Raw genomic sequence first — 14,604 nt, 5'->3', positions numbered from 1 at the left:
GCATTCCTGTACATCCCTGTGGAGTGGTAGGAGGTGCTGCGCTTCCCGGGGCGGCTCAGGAGGCATTGTGTGGACACCGATGGCTGTTGGGTGGTAGTGGCTTGGGTCAACTCAGTGGCCAAGTCCTTCGTTGGATCCAGCCCTAACACCTCAGGAGTCCTTGTGCCTTCTTGAGACTTGCAAAGCCAGTTAAGCTTGGTGGCTGTGTTCCGTTGAAATCTGTGCCAGAAAAAAATGCCTGCACTCAGATCTATTGAGATTTATAGGTGTTTGCCTATGTATTTAAGTCCCTAATAGCTTTGAAAATTTGACTGCTAATACTGAATTGTTTGCAAGGCCTATAGTAGCCTACATCTGTTTAAAATAGTGCTGTGACTGATGGGTGTATCTGATTGTGTCTGTCATTCTCATCTAGCTATTCTGTGCCTGCAGTGTAACCTAGCCAAAAAAATACTTACTGCTATTTATGATAGCAGTGAGTTTGGTGTGCCTGTGTTGTTATTTCATAAGTTCTTAACATACAGTATAGCATATAGTATCTTTGAAAATCCATTTTTTTTTTTTATGGAGTTGGAGACTTCTGTTTCATTGGGAGCAGTAGGAGTGCTATGGTGTATCCTTGTGTTTGAAGGCCAATTTGTTAATAGAGAATTAGGGTACTTGCCTCATTTTCTTTAGACTCCTAATAACCGTAGCCCTTGACAGGATTCTTGCAGCACTTGGCCAAATTTTCAGAGCTGTTTAGGGTTGCCTGCCTGTTGTTGATGTTTCTATCTGCTTCTAAGCATCTGGATGTTGTAGAGGATATCTAGCAAACAGACTTCTTACTGCAAATGTAATGTATTCGAAGTATTCTTGCAGGAGTAGCCCCTGTCATCTAAATACCTCTGAAAGTAAAAGCCAAGCTGTCAAGGAATCAGGATTGAGGTGACTGTTTTTGAAATGTAGTGTTAATGTATAATACAAATTGGCGCATTTTCAGTGATGTCAGTGACTTTGCTTCATGTTCCATAAGAGGGTAAAGATTGGCCCAAAGTAATGGGAAGCTTATGTCTGGCTGCGAGGAAACCAGGAAATTCATGGGGCTTTAAAGCATGATCCACTGCAATATTCAGTATGTGTGATTTTTGGCATGATTCATCAGTAAATACTAGTTGAAAACAGAAGCACAAATTATAGGGTAAATAATTCAGGCCAAAGAGAGGCCTCCTGCTTATGCATACATAGTAAAGGAAATGGAAGTAGAACCACAAAATACAACTGCTGGGAAGAACAGCAGTAGTTTGGAACATTCACTGCTAAAACTGTGGAAACGATCCTTCCGGATGACACCTGAAATCTGAAGGACATAATCATCTCCTTTGTATGTATGTATGTGTGTGCACTGACCAGTAAATAGTGTGAAGACTGCTGCGCTTGGCAGGCATCATTTTGGAGGGGACTTTCTGTTCTGTGGCCACTGGGTTGGAGGATATAATCAGCATAATGTTGCTTTGGTAGATGATCTAATAAACATATGTGACTTGACCTTCAAAAGCTGCTTTTTTTTTTCTTTTGTGGTCATTGAGCTAGATGCATTGTGCACTGGCAGAAGAGAACTTCTTTGTACTAAATTGTTTTTCTTGTCTTTCACTTTGCATTTTGTTTAGTATTTAAATAGATATACTTTGGCTGCTGGCACTGTACATAGTCACCTAAGCAATGTTCTTGCATGTCATTTGATATAATAACTTTTTTCCCTTCTGGTGAAAAACAGAGCCAGGGTAGTCCCAGCAGTTGGCTAGCACTGTGGCTGAGTGATCTGGATTCCTTTTGCCTCATTTGGACTGAAGAAGACCTTTAGAAATCAACAGGTCCCTTCCATAAGTGAGGTGCAAATTAAGGCAAATAGCAGAATGTACCCTTAGCACAGTAATGTCTCTAGCTTGGGCATCTTTTTGTTGGAGCTTAGATTGCCTTGGCTTAATGTGTACCAGGCTTTTCACAATGGGGAAGGGTATTACTGGTGTGTGACCTCTGTAGAGCCAGGAGTTGAAGAGGACGGCTAGACCATTTATCAAGTGTGACCCATGGGCAGCTGTTGCTTCAAGATTGCTTCCTTGTGCAGTGTGATAATTAGGAAACTACAGTTCCTTTATGTCTCCAGTGAATGCTAGTTTGAAAAACAAATCAGACTGTATTTAATTTTTATATGAAATATTTCTACTTATTAAGTTGCTTGTTTTCTCTGGAAGATAATCCATGGGATAATGGGATGAAAATTCCTGTAGCTTACATTAAATGACTGCTGGACAATATAAAAAAGTGGGGTTTAAGGGTCATTTTGGAAAGTAACTTAGACCAGAAGTTTCCAATAACAATTGTGGTTTGGATACAGTTGAAATAAGAACAACACATCTAAATTCAATTGTACTTGCATTGGCTATGTAATAATCTTAGTAGTAGATGTGAACAATACATGTTGGAGACTAACAAGCCATATCCTGAAAGAAAATTATAACTGATACAGACAAACTGGGTAAAGAAAACCCCAAAAAACTGGTAGTGATTACAAGCTATGAAAGCGCTGGTCCTAGCTGTTCGACTCAATAAATAATCCTGAAGGGGTATTAGCAGCATTAGTAGTAGCAGCATTTAGCCATCTGGCTTGGCTTCTGTGGGAGGTTTAAAAAAAAAAAAAAAAAAAAAAAAAAAAAAAAAAAGAAAAACCCCACCACTGTCAGTGGAACTGCATCCATTGAAATTGTAGGAGAAATTGGTCCTGTATTTCAACGTTGCAGCTGTACAACCTGCACTTGGCTCTCCTGTGATCATTTGGTTTGATAGGACAGATGTTTTCTTGATGTTTATGGGCCACTAATGGTCCATGAAGTTCTAGTTAGTGGTCAGTTCAAGTTACCGTTCATCAGTCTAACCATGCTGGCAGTCTGCAATAAACCTTGAGGTGGCTTCAGACCTATGAACCTTTGTCCTGTAGCATTGGTGGCTGCAGCTTCAAGCTGGTGTTGCCCACTGCACTCTGGGGTAAAAAAACCCCCAACAACTCTCTCTGTCTCTTGTGTAATCAAATCTACTGTCTTTGCTGTTTCCTTGGCTTGGAATTGTAAACATGAGTGTTGATCTGGCAAAAATGCTTCTTGCTCATTCTTTACTGAGTGGGTATTTATGAGCTACTCTGAGTAAATGAGTCTTTGCTGTAGTTTAGTGTCGCTGTTTACTGTGTTTCCCACGCGTTCTGTTTGTGTCTTGTTTTACTGAAACTCTTTTCATCTTGTGTCTGTGTTAAACAACACGGTGTTCACAAATTATCAACTTCAGTGTAAAATGTCAGCTTACTACATCTAATTTTTTGACACTTTTTTTTTCCTAAAATTTGGCTTTCTTCATCCTGTAAGGAAATGAAACTGAGGATGAATGTTTTAATCTCTGAAGAAAGGCTTTTTGCCTTTTCTTTGTGCTAGAACTAAAACTGCCTTGAAATACATACTTGGTAATATTTCTTGGTATGTGATTCATACCATAATCAAACTGACAGACATCAGTGGAGCACTTTTGAGTTTATGCTTGGAATTAAGTCCAGTAAAATGCTTCTGGAATCTCCTGGTAATTTCCTTTTATCAATGTAAGTGATGCAGCATGAATCCATCATAATTACTGTGGAGCTGCACCAAATTAGATTATATAATAGGGGCTGAATTTTTCCAATGGATTTTTTTTTAAGAAATGAGAGATGGTAACAACAGAGGCAGGGTATGTAACATTCATCATTTGATGAGTTTGCTTGTCCTCCTGTACATAGAAGAGACCCGTTTCTTCTGTTCAGTCTTCCCCATTAGATGGGTTACAATCTGTTCAAAGTGATTATCAAGTACTATTCTAATAAGGTACTGAGATATTATAATTCTGTTCTTGTTTACCTCAGTGCAAGGCATAGGCAAATTGGGTTCCTACTGTTAAGCATCTGTATCTGGTAAAGCCATGCATGACTAAATCTGGTGCAGTGGCTCACATCCTTGATGTGTTTACAGTGATAGAAATTAAGGTCCATGTTCAGTCAGCTAAGTTGAGTTATTTCAGATTTATACTGGTGAAATGCGAGCATATTATGTGAGATCCCTGTACGTATACCTAAATTTAGTTACTGCAGCTAATCTAGGTCACACTGAAAACGATGTTGTGGTACTTTCACATGAGTTCCTCTTTTTTCCTGTAGCGGCTTTTGCTAGGTGAACAGCTTTGGTTTGTCCCACAGATGAAAAAATGCTGTCTCTTGGCAAAGTAGAGATGAATTTTGGCAGTTACAGCAGGCCACATCCATCACTTGGAAGAGAGGACCAACCTTTATTCCATTATTAGATGTGGGGAAATAAAAATCAGTTGAAAATATGGGCTCTTAAGCTTTCCAACAAGCCTGCCACCCTTGGGTGCAGCCCTGGTAACTTGGAACACCAGCCCAAGTTGCTGGAGGGTGTGGTGTCCACCCTGATGTGCAGCTTTCCCTTGTGCCTAGCCGGAAGAACCTGCAGGCTTGGGTGTCCTGTTCCAGAGTTGTCACTATGCATGAAACGTTGCTCCTGAGGCCTGCTGCTGACAGGGGGAACCTTCTGCAAGGCTGTAGTGCTGCGCTGTACACAACATGTGGCAACGTGGATTATCCCATTACAGGCAAGTAGAGTTACTTACTGTACTGGACTACAGTTGACCTTGATCTGTAAGCACAAATGCTTGATGCAGAAGTATTTGTTACTGTTCCTCAAATCGATCGGATTAAATAGGTCTAAATAGCTTTGAATCTTCAAAAGCCTGTAGCCGGCTCTTTGGAAATGATAATTAGACCGTTCGGGCAACCAGTTTTCAGCAGGTGGCAGCGTTGCACTCTGTAACGTTGTTTTGCCGGCAGTGGTTTTGCAACTCCTTACTACTGAGGCTGGCAGGAGGCTGCCAGCGGAGAAGTAATCCAAAACCACTTCTAAAGTGTTTTGAAATACAGGTTTTAGTAGACTACGATAACTTGGTATTGTTTCAGACTCAGGGCTTTCATATGGAAAATACCACGGTGCTGCATAAGAAAATACTATACTAAAAAGCGATGCAAGTACACCTAAATCTTTTCTGTTAATTCTTTAATTGCTTTGAGACAGAGGAAGACTGTTTGATAGAAGTGTTCTTATTTGTAAAAATATTAGCAAATCACTTAAAGATGCAAGAGTTCAAACTGGAACCACGTGTGTAGAGCTGTAAGTGACTTCCTGCATGTTTAAGACTACAACACTCCCCCATTTCTTCTTTAGAAATAAAAAAAAAGCAGGCTTTCCTAGTCCTTTTTGTACTAGACTTTTTAAACAACATGCAGCCTGATCATCAGAGTCCATAACTAAGCAGATGTACAAGTGGACCTACCCTTGTTGAAAGTTATCAACTGTTTGACAGATGCAATAGTTAATTTTTGTCTGTGAGAGCTCAGTTAAGAATATTGCATTGTATACAAAGCACGTGCTTGCTTGAATGTACAATCTGGTCAGTTTATAGCAATTATGGCAAAATTGGAGAGGTTCTCCCCCCTGCCCCACCTTCCTTGTTGATTCACGGGAGTTCCAGTAAGACGGTGGAGGAAATTACAGCTGTTCCAGCTACTAAAGGAAAGTGGTGAATTTGGAGACCTCTTCAGAAAAAAAGCCATCTAGTTCCAGATAGACTGCTGTCTGTGATGTGCTACTATATACATAATCCTAAACTACATAAGAGACTTCATTTTCTGTGTATTCTCTTAGGGAGAGAATAAGGCTATTCTTAGCTTTGGCACGAGATGTACTTTGAGAGTACTGCATTACAACCAGCTAGCGCTGATGTAAATGGCAACACAAAACACAACGCAATAATAAATGGAAACTAGGTCAATCATTGCAGCCATTCAGAAAGAGATTAAAAAACATACTTCTCTTGCAGATTACGCCCCTGCAACTGTTGGGTAGAAACAAGTATACTGATAGCAATTAAATTAGTGGTCTCTTTAGGAAGCTTTATGTACCTGCTTCAGAGTTTGACTTCAGAGTGAATAAAGAAACCTTCGTCCTTTCTCTCTCTTTTCTTTTTTTTTCCCTGCAGGACAAAATAATTGTATAAGTAAAACCAAAGTTCAGGCTGAATCATTTGGATTGCAGTCTGGTACAAGTCTGCCTTTTGTCACGCAAATGAACTACAATGGAAATTTTGAATTATTCTGGTTTTTGCAGTCAAAGTAGAATACTGCAGGTGTCAGGCTATTTTGCTGAGATGAATGAATAGTTCTTCAGCTATATGCTGTCAGGATGTGACCGTGTCAGTGTTCTGGAACAAATTAGGCATATGCAAATTTCACTTGAATGGGAGAATTTCAGGGATAGGAGCAGCATGGGAATTGGTATTTTGAATTGAGAGGGCTCCTCGAACTAGTCACATCCTCAGAACATGGTCTGGTTGTCAGAGTGGTCTAGTGCACGCTTTTTTTTTTTTTTAAACTCAAACTGCATAAAGGCATTAGTGAACAGAAGTTGTGCATTGTGTAGTAGAAATCTGTGGCAAGGGACTTTTTGGCCTACCTGGACTTCTGTTGCAACTTGAACAGAGTAATAAGAATTGGAATTAATTTCCTGTCTTCATCAACTGTTAAATGGAGCTTGCAGAATCCTGTTCAAAACAAAAAGCAAAACAAACAAAAAGAGCTTGGTTAATGTTGCAGGAGGAAGTACCTTGAAAAGATTAGCAAACTTAATATTTCATCCTTTAAAGGTGCACTGGGAGACTGGGGTTCACTGCTGTGCGTGCATATATATGTTGTGAAATGGTATTATTAATTATCTTTCATCTTGGTCACCTTTTAAAGCTTTGACATGAAGATTTTGGATACTTTGAGTAGAGTCAACCTTTACTTTCTGCTCTCTACAGTTAAAGACATAGTATTGTGTTCTCATACAAGGGAGCAATGTGGGCTTTGTAAAAAGTCACTGTTGTTTCTTTTGTGTAGTAACACTCCCCTCTCCCAAAGCCGGTGAGGGGGAAAGCTCTTAACTGTATCTGCCCTTCCAAAGATCTTGCAGAAAGCCAAATAAATGTCTGGGGTTTTTTTGGTCTTGGAGTTAAATCAGACAATCCATCTCCAATGTCTCTTTGGCTATTAGGTTTGTGAGATAAGTCAGTCCTTCTAAAACACCATTCCCAGATTGTTTCAGAGTGTTGCACAAAATTTTTTTTTTAAAGAGACATAAACAATCTTAAAAACAAACAAACAAAACCCCAAAATACCAAAAAGCAAACAATACCCCGTCCACCCCCCACCCCCACCCACCACTGAAGTCAGATCTCTCTTTGAGAGACTTGTCCTTCCAGCTACGTTGACTCTCTTCCTTTGCTGTGTTGGAATGAGCAGTTCTGGGGAGGGTAGCTACTTTGGGTGGCTTCTGCTGCCGGAATTTTGTCTGGAAGAGTGTCTTCCACTGTATATTGCTCTGGTTTTCCAAGAGCATTTCATATCAAGAAAAGTTACATCACAGGAACAATAGGCTTAATGGTACATTAATTCCTGGTGTCACTTCAGCAACACTAGAAGATGAAAATAGTCTTCCTCATCTGTAATATACATTTACCTGTGCTTTTTCAGGATTGAATGACACACTTGCTTTGGGTCCGCTTGACTGACCATGTTTTCAAATTTTAATGAAATGCTGGATTTTGTACTCTGACCTTCCAGAGGCTATTACAAACCGCTTAAATAATCTGTTTTATCTTTGAGGTATTGAGCAACATTTACTATGGAAATGAGTGGAGTGTGTAGATACCTAGTTCCCCAAGTCCCCATTGTAGATGACATGGTTGATGTAGTAATTAAGGAACTGATCCAAGATTACTTTAGATGATACTCATCGTACCATGAGGGGAGTTCTGGGTGCGTAACCGAATGTGGAACATGGGTAGCTCAGCATTTAGGGTTTATGTACTCTCAGTATGGCAGGAGATGCCATCAATTTCCTTTTTAATACTCCTAATGAATTAATTTGTAGTTGTGCTTTTTTAATAGCAAATAAGCCTGCAATTTTGAAGGCAATGAGTTTGATCTTTGTTTGCTAAATATCTTCTTTCCTAGTCAATTATATGTCATTGTTGGCTACGTTTCCTGAATACCAATAAGTGTTCTTCATTTACACGTTCAAGAAAACAGAATAAAATATGTTTTTTCATGTGTTGCAGCTCTGTAATAGTTATTTGCATACTGTATACATTTTAGAAGAAACCTATTCAAATAGCTATGTAAACCATTCGGAAAGACTCCCTTGGGCTCTGTTGTTTGCTTGTATAGGATGGATAATTTAAGAATTGCTTCTTCTAAAGGATTAACAGCTTTAAGAAAGTGCTTTCTAAAGAGTTGCTTTTGTTTTCAAAGTGGGACAAAGTCGTCTGGCAGACAGGCTTTCAAAGCACCTCAGTCCTGGTGTACTTTGGAACTTGCCTAAATAAATGATTTCCTGACCTGTATAGCCAACATTTCTTCTTTAGAATATGATTTTTAAAAGCCTGCTAGGAAAACTCTCCCCAGTGTTTGGAAAAAGGAAAAATCCTTATAACTGCTAAAACCGTGAACAGGGCTGGTAATTTTACATACGTTTAACATGCTGAAATTGGACAAGTACAGTCACAAAACTCAAAATCTGTTTTATTTTTCCAGAGAGGCTAAATCATAGTATTCTGGGATTTTTTTGTTGTTGTGTGGTGTGTGTTTTGGCAAAAACTGTTTAAGGACATGAGGAGGAAAGATGGGATAGGTTATGTCTCAGTCGTTGGACTGGTACAGCTGGTAAAAGCGGCCAAGCTTTCTGGTACGCAAGGCTGGCCACCTGCGTGTGTGCAGTGGCCGACTGGACCATCTCTGTGACAGGGGCCATCTCATACCTCTGGAGCAGAGATGACACTTGAGACAGAGGGGTGGTAATGAAGAGGTAGCTGTTTTGGTGTGGGAAAGGGTTCTGACACATGAAAAAAACGTAAGATTTCTGTTTGGGAATGGCGGGGAGGCTGTATATAGGAAAGCTGGGGACACATGTCACACTTCAGTTGGGTGGGATGTGTAGTATCCAGTACAGCTGTGACTTTCACTTTCCAGGATTACTGTTCAGTGTAGTAGCATGAAGTCATGATGTAATAGAACACATGAATTGATGTTGTTTCTGTATTATAAAATGAGGACATCTAAAGTATTTTTAAAACATCTATGTTCCACTCCAGTTTGGTGGAATCAAGGAGATGACTTACCCTGTTTAATCTGCAGCAAGAAAACCGTAATAATAATCACTGACGGAAGGGTCTGGTTGGGATTCTGGCACTACATACAGAAATTATCTCTGTTTCATGCTCAATGAGAGATGAAGTACAGGAGTGTTTTATTTTTCAAATGAGAAAAGGGATAACCACGTGTAAACTATCAACTTTTAAGTGTTAGCTTTCAGCTAAAGCAGTAGGTCAAGCTTGTTTCTGTGGTCCTCTCGTCTTACCTGCAGACATTTTCTATGTGTTTGCTTAGCTTACTGCTGTAACATCTCACAAATACTTAATGGATTTATCTTATAGCATCCCTTCAAAATGAAGACATAATGTTCCCTTTTTGCTGACGGGGTGGGGGTGAAGCAAAGGTATCTCTCTCTTTGGAGTCAGATATTTAGCATACTAAACTTCTCTGAGCAAGAACAGGAGAAGCATTATAAAATACAGTATTTGCTGCAATGCAGGCCTTTTTTTTCTTATTACAATTTTTAAATCTTTAGATTTTGTTATGTTGCAGCCTGCAGTTGCATGTAAAAGTTGCAGTAGGAATAAGAATAACAAAAGTAATATTTATCACTCTAGAAACGTAGATTTTTCAAGTTGTACTTGGATGACTGCTTGTATCTTCTGAAACATCCCAGTTACCAACAGGAAGATATCTTTATGGCAAAGACTCAGCTTCTAAATGAGCAAATGGAGCACTCTATCTCAGTTGTGCAGCATGAAAGTAGGGAGCATGCATTTGAAGTAAATTGCTCTGGGATTTCTTTAGCCCTGTATTCTAATGCAGTGTTTTTAGTATCTAGACTATTTGTTTTAAAGTCTTAATAAAGCCACCTGTCTTATCTAAATTAAAGCAATCTGAAACTCTTATCATTAGGACTCTGTAGAAATATGAAGCTATTCCTACACTGATACCCTTGCAGGATATGGGAACTTAAAAGCTTATCTTAACATTGAAATTTTAAATTGAGACGGTGAATTTGTAGTATTAGATACTACTCTATGACCAATTTTTCTTCCACCCTACCCCCCATCTTGCAGTTGCATCAGAGTAAATTGTTGTATAGAGAACCTTGATATAATTGTACTGCTTTCAACCCTCATTGCAATTCATATCAGTGTTCCTTTTTCATGTACATGAAACCTTAAGCCATTGCCATCCAATACCTGACTGGGATAGCACCATTTCACCCTTCCCTTTAATTGAAAGCAGCAGCAGCAAAACCCCTCTATAAACTTTAAGGAGTATGCTGTCTGTAAAACGTAAGAGCATTATGCCACCCCCATGTCAGAGCTAAACATTAAAACTGCCATTTAATTCAGAAACGGACAAGGGAAAGTGCCACTATGGAAAGATGTGCAGATCTGAAGCCCCAACAAATCCTGTGGCTGCACACATCTACAGAGCCAGGGGTTTCTCAGAAATAGCAGTAGGGACTCTCTTCCACTTAGTAAAGCAGGCAGATCCAGCTGGCCTTTGGAGAAGCTGTGGAGCCTTTCTGTTCTGAGTTTCACTCTCGTCTCCTGGCAGTTAGAAATCGAAGTGCATTCACCAATGATTGATGCATTTGCACAGGCCTCTTCTACAGATAGAGGCTAACTTTTTTTTTTTTTTGCTTTACTATACGGCTTTAAGAGGAAAATTATTTGATCATCTTATTTGACTGGCATTATTGTTACACTTTTTTTTTTCCAATAGAATTAAAGCAACTTTCCAAGATCCAGTCATTCTCGTGTTTCCAAGTCACATTTTTCCCTTCTTCTAGTAAAGAAACTTAACATACAACCCTTTTTATACTCTCAGTGCATGCTACTGGATTTGTCAATGCATGTGCTTTGCAACCTGGTCCATGGTGGTCTTAAGCTGTGTCCTTTCTGTGTATTTGTTTTGGGTTTCTTTTGACAGCCAGTACAGGTATACTGATATATAGTTTGAAAATTCAGAAAAGGAAACAGATCTGATGATTCAGATTCTATCCTACTGCTTAATTTTAGTCTAAGTCAGTGGGGGTGCAATATATATTGGACTTCTATAGATTTGTGTGTGTGTGTGTGTGCGTGCACGCCAGTCATCTTACCTGAGCAAATAGAAGAATCCAGCTGAAAAGTGGAGCCCACTATTATACAAGTTTATTATTCTAGGTAATCCATAATACAGCTTTGCTAGATCTAATGCTTGATCACCTATTCTGTGGACAGTGGGACTCATTGCTTAGTCATTTAGACTTACTACTCTAAAACATTTAATTTTACGTTAGGATTTCATCAATGTAAAAAGCTTTTAAAAAGCTAATAAATCATGATTTGAGGTAATGGTCTGTCTAAAAGATTAGAAATGAAATTTGTAGATTTCCAGTCTTGGAGAACTGATAATCATTTACTTGACACTATCTTGTATGCACTAGAAGAAAATCTTTAAAAGGTCAGTTATCCTCTGGCAGAGCAGTTGGTAAGATATTAAAATAGGCTAATATAAGCCAGAGCTGGCATTGATTTAGACTTGTGGTAGGTAATATTTGTGAGAGTTCACAAATGTGTAGGCAGCCTTGCCAACTTATTACTTATCCTTTCAGTCCTTACAAAATTAAAGTTGTTTCTTCAATGTTCTGGCATTTATGGTGTATACAGAAATGCTTATTTCTGTTTATTTTTACAGAAAGCAATTTCTTCAGCTTCTCTGAGAGAATGGTCATGATGGGATTAGAGTTTCTTTTCCGAATTGTTTTACTTCCAAAATCCTCCAGTTACAGTTACAGAATGTTCTGGGTTTCAGTCTTTTGGTTTTTTTCCTCCTTCCCCCTTCCCTCATATGACTCCAATCAAAACTTATTTTCACATTTCTTTTTTATGGCAATAACAATACTCTACGCTCTTGCTGGTTAGTATCTTTTCAGTAATGAGCCTAGTGATGTCTAAAACCCAAATTCATGGAAAATTCTGCTGGAAAGCCTGAGAAAGGTCATGTTTCTGGTTTCTTCATGCACTGGAGGTATTCTGTGGAAAGCTCAGCAGAACATCTAACCAACTGCCTTACTGGGATGAAATAGAGGTAATAGGATGTTGGCCTCGCTAATAACACTGTTCTCTTTATTTCACTAAGCTATTCATTTGGATTTATTGTATAAACTCTGCAAGCTCGTTAATGGTCCTGTGTTGAAGGCCTAAGGGTTGGCAAGGAACCGCCACATGGCTATTCACAGTAGATTTGGGCCTCAATCCCCAGTCTTCCTACAAAACTGGTTTCCTTAGTATAGCAAGTCTCAACAGCAGACTAAGCGTAATAAACTAATGCTGTGCTGGTGGGTCAGTGGGCTGGCTACCAGTCGGATATCCTTGAAAGAGAGACCCAACAGCATGGGTGAATGTATACTGTTAACGTGGCCAGCTGATGCCAGGAACAAATGCTGTTCCTTTGGTCTATGTTCTACCTAGGCACCCATGTGTGTGCCACAGCCAAAAAGCAGTGGCACCAGTGCAAGTCACCTCCACAGATATAAGATGGTAGTTCTTGTAATTGCAAGGGAATGCACGTCTTGAATACAAACTTTGAGATTTCAGAGATCATATAAAAGTTGAGGGTGTTTTGAGCAGCTGACAGCATCGACATTTGAAGTCTTTAGTACAAATTGGAATCTCTGGCGCTTGTATAGTAGTTGTCAATACCCATCTGCTCTAACGTTTCTGGATATAGGTAGGCAGGTGGCTTAAGAAAGAAAACACGAATGAAGGAAAAAAATGTGAAACTGTCTTTTGGAGAATGGTCTGATACTGTGTTTTGATGAAATAAGGTAGTGAGTAACATCTTTGTATTTATTAAATGTATATGTGTGTGTGTACAAAAAATTAAGCCTATAACGATACGGGCAGGAAAGAGCTTTCTGATTTGAAGTATTTCTAGCCATCTCAGCTATGCATTGGGTTGTTTCCAGTACTGCTGTACTGTATCTTTTTAGGGCTGGGAAGAAATGAAAGTGATGCTCTTTACAGACAACTTGGTCTAAACAAAGCAGAGCAAGCTGGTTTGGATTCAAATTTTACTACTTTTTCTTCTTGCAGAGCAGCAACTTTTGAAATACAGTCTGTATTTGTGGAAAACTGGTGCTTCACTTTCTCTGGCACAACCCCATTGACTGTAATGCAGTTATCCCAGAGAAATTATGGACAATGCAGACTCTTTAACTCGGACTTGCAGCTAATCTTGATGGAGGACAGAGGGACAGACAACAATTCCTCCTTTCTTAGCCTGTGATATTAATTTTCTTACACATTTTGCTCTTCGTTGGAGTGATCAGCTTTGCTGTGAGAGTCAGACAAAGTTGTAGTTATATCTCTGTTTTACTTTAAAAAGTGAAGAGTTGAAAATACAGATTTGCACTAATTTATGCCACAAGCACTTTCTTTTGTAATATTTATATTGGATGCAGACCGCAAAAGAGGAAACAATGACCAACTATTTTATCACCTTAGACATGGGATTGATGCAAGGAGGATACTGGCTTAAGGTAGCCAGGAGAATCAAAACTTGGGTGCTCGAATAAACTCCAGTGTCTGTTCTAATGAAGCCAAAGGGAAACGAAATTACACAGGTATTTCTCAATATCTCAGGCAAAGGGAGAAAAACCAGAATGTGTTATTGGATTCTTCATTTTCTGTGCGTACACACCTAAATGTCTCCTTAATTTATTTCCATTATGCAGGAGCGTTGTGAGTGGCACTTGAGCTGGATAGGAAACAATTTTCCCATTTCATGAAATTTTGAATCTGTAAATATTTAAATGTCTTGGTCTACTTTGGTTATTCCCAAGTCCTCCTGTTTTGGTTACTGATTTTTATTCTTATCACTTACTACAGTGTTTAAACTTAAAGATTATGTAAATAAGGATTTGTTTGAAAATGATGAATCGATTGTCAGAACTCTTTTTCCCAATTTGATAAGTCAAATTTTTCATGTGCAGATGCTCTTGATGGAAACTATTTTATCCTGGTTTGCAATAAATCAACAGTTTGGGGAAGCAGAGAAAAAAACCTTGTATTCACTTTAAACTATTAAATCTAGTTTGGATAGCAGAGAACAGTATTTAACAGATCTGTGAATTACAGGTTTAATTCAGTTCCTTTTTTTTCTTTCTTCCTCCTTGGCTGTAAAGTCATAATGACAAACAGTGTTATTTCCCTTCTCGGCATATGCCACATGCTGCTGGAAAATATGCAACAAAATGTAACATTAACATTTCCCTGACACTTCTAAAATTAAACAAAACCTTCAGGGGAAGGAAGCTTCATGTGAATTTATGTATTCCTCAGCTTTTG

Source organism: Phaethon lepturus, unplaced genomic scaffold, assembly GCF_000687285.1.
Source record: "Phaethon lepturus isolate BGI_N335 unplaced genomic scaffold, ASM68728v1 scaffold8182, whole genome shotgun sequence".
Lineage (NCBI taxonomy): Eukaryota > Metazoa > Chordata > Aves > Phaethontiformes > Phaethontidae > Phaethon > Phaethon lepturus.
The sequence above is the reverse complement of the archived record's forward strand: the minus strand, read 5'-3'. Positions refer to the sequence as shown.